Below are 6,840 nucleotides of genomic sequence, written 5' to 3' on the forward strand. Positions count from 1 at the left end.
ACATACCTAGAAACAATATTTAACCAGATATGTGAGTATCCCTTTGCTCAGTCAAGTTGACACAAAAAGTTAGCCATCACAGTTCTATCCCTTGTCAACTTGGCATTCATGCACACCTCCTTAAACCATACTTAATCTCCATATAAATAACAAGGTCATAACTCTAACATTATACAACTCTCCTGCATACAATAAAAAAATGCACTAACCGCTTCCCCAGAATAGGAGGTAAAGTCCTTGAGTGATGTTTACTCTTCTCTTCAATATCCCATAACTTAAATATTGTGATGTAAAATTAACAATACTATGATGTAAAGTTAATGATACATCTTATGTTACATGATAAAGGAGTAAGAGAAGAAAGAAAACAAAGATATTTGATACACGCACACACAAATATATCCATAACAAAATAAAATAAGGAAGAATACTCATTACAATTACAGTCCTTGTTTCTGTAACTGGTCTCATGATCATAGCTGGTATTTATAACTACCTTTTCCACTACTCATTCTATGTTCCCTTTGCCTTCAGGAAGAACTTCAGCTGATTATGGTTCTTTACCTGGTGTGGTGACCCAAACCCTTATTCCTGAAAGGTCTGGGATGTTAGTGGTCTATCCCAGTGGATGTTAGTGCCTGGATTGAGTTGTAGTGTTCCACTGACCTTAATCACAAGGCATGGTGATATTAAGAGACACCCTAAGGGATCTTATGTGTTCCACACATTCTTCTTTACCTCCATTGTGGAGTAGTAATCCAGTGTCCCCTTGGTAGTTGAGATGCATCACCCCAGCCAGCACAGTAACTCCCTGCTTTGCCTGTTGATTCAGAGGTATGAGGAGCCCAAAGTGGCTGTGTGACAGCCTTAACTTCCAGTTTAATAGAATCATTGTTGTGTCTCCTGGTGGAAGGATTTTTCCCTCTAGAACTAAGACCTCTAGGCCAGCAGAGCATAGGGTCACAAAAACAGGAAACAAAAATATTGCTAATGGGTCACTAGGGGTAATAGTGAGTGACGCCATTCCCATTTCTACCCCTTGATTCCTGGACCCATTAATCCTGTCAGAGAAACAGCACAACATACTGACCATTCATTCAGAGCATATACAGCCTTCTGGAGAACCTTGTCCCAGCCCTCCAAGGTATTGCAACCTAGCTGGCACTGTAACTGAATCTTCAAAAGGTCATTCCACGATTCTGTCAAGCCAGCTGCTTTGGATCATGGGGAACATGATAAGACCATTGAATTCCATGAATATGTGCCTGTTGCCACACTTCTTTTGCTATGAAGTGAGTTCCTTGATCAGAAGCAATGCTGTGCAGAATACTATGACAGTGGATAAGGCATTCTGTAAATCCATGGATGGTAGTTTTGGCAGAAGTATTGCTGGCAAGGAAGGAAAACCTCCATATTCAGAGTATCTCTGCCAGTAAGAACAAAATGCTGTCCGTTCCATGATGGAAGCAGTGCAATGTAATCAGCCTGTCACCAGATAGTCAGCTAATCACCCTGGGAAATGGTGCCATGTCAGGAACTCAGTGTTGGTCTCTGCTGCAGGCAGATTGGACAGACACTCACTGGTGGCCATAGCCAGGTTATTCTTGGTGAGTGAAAGTGCATGTTGCTGAGCCTATGTATAATCTTAATCCTTCCCACCTTGGACACTTAATTCATGAGGCCATTGGACAATGGCAGGGGTGATTGAGGAGAGAGGCTGACTGGCATGTACAGAATGGGTCATCCTATCCACTTGATTATTAAAGTTCTCCTCTGCTGAGGTCAGCCTTTTGTGAGCATTCACATTGGACACAAGTCTCATCACATGTTTTGTCTATTCAGAGAGGTCTTATCCACATACCTCTTCCCCAAATTTCTTTGTTATCAATTTTCCAGTCTTCTTCCAAGTTCCTGAACATCCAGTGTAACCATTGGCCACAACCCATGAATTAGTATATAATTCCATATTTGGCCATTTCTCCTTCCAAGCAAAGTGTAAAACCAGGTGGTCTTCTTGAAGTTCCACCCACTGGGAAGATTTACCTTCACCACTGTCCTTTAGGGATGTCCCAGAAAGAGCCTGTAGTGCTATAGCTGCCCACTTTGGATGGTGCCTGTATATCCTATAGAACCATCTGTAAACCTGAGACTTCACTTTCTCTGTCAGCAAATCATAGGAAACTCCATAGATGTGGGCTGGGAGAGAAAAGACAGTGTGGCAGGAGTGGGGACCATGGGCATTTGGATACTTCTTCATGTAACTTACTTGTGCCTTCATGGCCTGCTTGGGCTCGATTGTGTACATACCACTTGCATTTGATGATAGAGTACTGCTGTGTACACCCAACTTTATGGCTTTGTGAGTCAGATAACATGGAATTCATGATGGGTAGCTCAGGTTGCATGGTAACTTGATGGCCCATGGTTAAGTGTTCAGTCTCTACTAAGGCCCAGTGGCAGGCCAAGAGCTGTTTCTCAAAAGGAAAGTAATTATCTGCTGAGGATGGCAGGGCTTTGCTCCAAAATCCTAAGGGCTGATGCTTTACATATAGGGTCCTGTCAAAGGCTCCAAATAGCATCCTTATCTGCCATTGACACTTCAAGTACCATTGGATTGGCAGGATCATATGGCCCAAGTGGCAGAGCAGCTTGCATGACAACCTGGACCTGTTACAGAGCCTTCTTTTGTTCTGGGCCCCACTTAAAAAATAGCAGCTTTTCAGGTTATGTGGTAAATGGTCCAGAGCAACACACCCAAATGAAGAATATGTTGCCTCCAAAATCCAAAGCAGCCTAGTAGGTGTTGTGCCTCCTTTTTGGTTGTAGGAAGAGCCGGATACAACAACTTATCCTTCATCTTAGAAAGGATATCTCAACATGCCCCATACCACTGGACCCCTAAAACTTTCACTGAGGTAGAAAGCCTCTGAACTTTTTTTATGATTTACTCTTACACCCAAATATCTTACAAATAAGTCTAGAGTAGTTGTTACTTCTCACTCAATAGGTCTAATCAACACAATATCACTAATGGAATGGACCAGTATGATATCTTTTGGAAGGGAAAGATAATCAAGATCTCTACAAACTAAATTATGACATAGGGTTGGAGAGTTGATATACCCCTGAGGTAGGATAGTGACAGTGTACTGCTGGCCTTTCCAGCTGAAGGGAAACTGCTTCTGGTGAGTCTTATTGATAGGGATGGAGAAAAAGGCATTTGCCATATCAATAGCTATATACCAGGTACCAGGGAATGTGTTAATTTGCTCAGGCAATGAAACCATATCTGGTACAGCATCTGAAATTGAAGTCCCCATCTGGTTAAGCTTATGATAATCCACTGTCATTTATCAAGATTGATCTGTCTTCTGCATAGGACAAATAGGTGAGTTGAATGGGGATGTGGTGGGAACCACCACCTTCAAGTCCCCAGTGGTGTCACTAATCTTTTAGATCCCTCTAGGATTTTTTTTTTTTTTACTGTTTTCCTTGGTAGGGACAGTCTAGTGGCTTTTACTTCGTCTTTGCCATCATAATAACCCTCCCTCCACAGGTCAGGGAACAAATGTGGAGAATCTGCCAGCTGCTAAATATGTCTATACCAAGTATACATTCCAGAACTGGAGAAATAACCACATGATTGGTTTGGAGAACCATTGGGCCCATGGTGAGACAGAACTGAGCTAAAACTCCATTAGTCGCTTGACTTCCATAAGCTCTACTCTGACTTTTGGGCCCCTGCAATGTTTTAGGTCTCTTGGAATTAGTATCATTTCAAAGCCAGAGTCCGTTGTTCCCCAAAAGGTCTAATAATTTCCTTTTCCCCAATGCACAGTTACTCTGGTAAAATGCCAAACATCATTCTGGGGAAGGCTGGGGCAAGAATTGACAGTATAAACTTTCAGAGTGCACTGGGGTCCTTCCTCAATGGGGCCCAGCCTCTCCTTCATTCCAGGGGTTCGGGATCCATAAACTGGCTCATGTCTAGGAATGTATTGAAGGGATGTGACTCTCTGTTTTTGTGATTCAGTTTAGACTTTTTCCACTTGACCTAGAACTTTTCTGCTTATACAGATCAAGTAAGAATTTACTAGGCTTCCTATTTCTTTTACTTCTAGGAATAGCACGATTAGCCAACTTCATAGGTCTGTATGAGTCAGACTATTCTGATTGCTGCTTTGACTCTGCTGTACATTAAGGTAACCATGCCCTCCTTGCCTGTGGCTGTTGAATGCCACCACTTTACCCCTGCCAACTGGGATCCAATTACTCCCATTGCATTTAGGTTCCCCAATTCAGTGGCTGCAGTTCCCACTGTAAGTTTTGGCCTCTAGAGAAGAGCAATCACAGAGCTTCTCATCTTCTGAGGGATGCTCAGGCTTCCCTCATAAGTTTGTTTCTGGCAACATCGGCTAAAGGTATGTCTTCTGGACCCTCCAGAATTAGATCTTAAATAATTAATCCATTCTAACATTCCAATCTCCCTAAGCCTTTGAATCCCTTTCTGTATTTTAAACCAAGGTAGGTCCAACATTTTCACTTCCCTCACTGTGGGCCATCTCTTCATCCATGTTTCAGCCAACCATCCAAACCTTTAGAGCCCTTTCTAACTTCCCAATCTGGAACATTAAATGCAAAATTTCTGCTTAATGAGCTCATGTGAATAAATTCAGCCTGATCCAACTTTATGCTCCTTCCACCGTTACTGAAGCCGAATCCAGCCTCTATACCCTGACACCAAATTAAATCTTGGAGACAGAGTTTTGGATGAAGTAGAAAAGAATAGCTTTTTTGCTTTGCCAGGCAAAGGGGGTCACGGCAGGCTAATGCCCTCAAAACGGTGTGTCCCAACCCCGGGGTGGGAGGGGTGGTTTGTGAGGAGTTTTATAGTCAAGGGGCGGGGTTGCTGATAAGGATCAGGGTGCATGCAGGGCCCGCATTCTTTCAATCCAGAGATCATCTGGTGTCAGGTGATGATGGGCGAACTGTGACCTTCTCTGGAATGAAAAGTGCTTCATCAAGTAGTTAACATCTTCCATTTGGTGGGGGTTTTAGTTCTGCAGAAGAGCTCAAAGATATTGTTATGTGTATCCCTTGAGGGGGAACCGGACCCTGCCCCAAGGCTGCACTATTGTTTCTTGACTGCTCCTCCCTTGTCTCTGCATCCCCTCCCTTCCCTGATTAGCAACTGTTTGAACCTGCCCTTTGGAATCCAGGGAAGAGGACACAGAAAGGCTTTTGTGTCCAGGAGCCCCACAGGGTCCTTCTCAGTTTCATTATCTCACACCCTCTGTATCCATTCCCACACATTTCCCTGGGTTTTTGTTTGTATAAATCAGAAAACTCGAGTAGTTCTCTTGGAGTGTATTGTACCTCCTCATGGGTGACACTTTGTACCTGACCTTTAGGGGCCTCCTGAGACTTGAGTATAGTTGTAGGTCTAGAAGCAAAGAAGGATGGTGGGGGTGGGTTCTGAGGAGAATCAGCATTGTTTTATGTGCCAACTGCCTCATGGGAAGCCATTACACTTTCTTCAGGCAGTGCAGGGTTAATTCCCTCAGGCAGGAGTGGAAAGGCCAATAAGACTGGGGGTAGAGAGTCTGAACCACTGTGGGTAGGGATGCTTCTGCTGGGCGTTGGGAAGCTGCTTCTGCTACGGTGGGGAGACCACATCCACTGAGAGTGGGGAGATCTCTTTCACTGGCAAAGAAGACTCATCAGGATTTAGAGGCTCAGGGTACCCAGTTTCATCAGGGTCTTCTCACATGTCCCCATCCCAACTTACAGGAGCCCATTCTTTCTCAATGACTGCCCTCAGTTTAACAATAGATACCCTAAGAGGCTGAGAGTTCAACTTGAGTTGTAATTCAGCCAGTTTCCTTATGAGATTCTGCATTTGATTTTCAGCAGTCTCAGCCCTGTTGGCTGTAGGCGTTAAGGCTCTCCTTCAGGACATGCATAGAAACTTTAGGTCATTTATGTGACACTAGAGCTAGGAATATGAATCCCGGAGTTCATCCTTTTCTTTCACCATTTTGTCCAGTGACATTAGGAGCAACTGGCCAATCTCATTATATTTGTTAGTTTTCCAAAAATGTTTGAAAGTATCATATACACAGTCACCCAACTCCTTGCTTCTTATAAATGGCTGATTAGCAGTATCCAATGCAGATATTTTGCATATCTCTATTGCCACATTATGCCATGCATTATCAGTGCTCTCTTTACTACTGGAAATAATCATTAGAGGCTTTAAATCTAATCAGATTAGAGATCTACTTCTAGAAATCCCAGAACCAATTCAGAAAACTCATTCTTAAAATTCTGTTCCTATAGAACCACTCTTGGTACCAAAAATCTGTATTAGCCAGGGTGTTCCAGAGGAAGGATATGTGTGTGTGTGTGTGTGTGTGTGTGTGTATTCAGATATTCAGATATGTGGGCATCCCTTGGTCCATTCAAGTTGACACATAAAATTAACCATGACAGCCAAGCACGAATATATCAGAAGAATTACTCTTAATCCTTTATTTTAAAAGCATTTATCTTTTTAATTGAAAAGGACTATCAGTTTCAAAGGCTCTTAGATTTTGATCATGTGAAGCCAAATCTATGGATAAAAATGGAATTTGTGATTTGAATTGTGTTGTTTTGCCTTCATGTGTGATATCATGTAGCTATGATCTTTATCATATTTCTGGAAATGTAATTCACACTCAGGAGTCTTGTAATAAAATACATTTTTTTGGTGCAACCAAATGAGAAACCTCTTTTAGGGTATTTTAGCAATAAAATAGTGATGCTTGGTATTAAGGCTCTGCTAGGAATGAAAGGGCC

General features: G+C 42.6%; 1 pseudogene; it reads right to left on the bottom strand.

Moving 5' to 3' along the window:
* Window positions 1-667: 667 nt before the first annotated feature.
* LOC118888354 lies at window positions 668-3,777 on the bottom strand (annotated as a pseudogene).
* Between the last annotated feature and the right edge of the window lie 3,063 nt (window positions 3,778-6,840).

Source organism: Balaenoptera musculus, chromosome X, assembly GCF_009873245.2.
Source record: "Balaenoptera musculus isolate JJ_BM4_2016_0621 chromosome X, mBalMus1.pri.v3, whole genome shotgun sequence".
In the NCBI taxonomy this organism is placed as follows: Eukaryota; Metazoa; Chordata; class Mammalia; order Artiodactyla; family Balaenopteridae; genus Balaenoptera; species Balaenoptera musculus.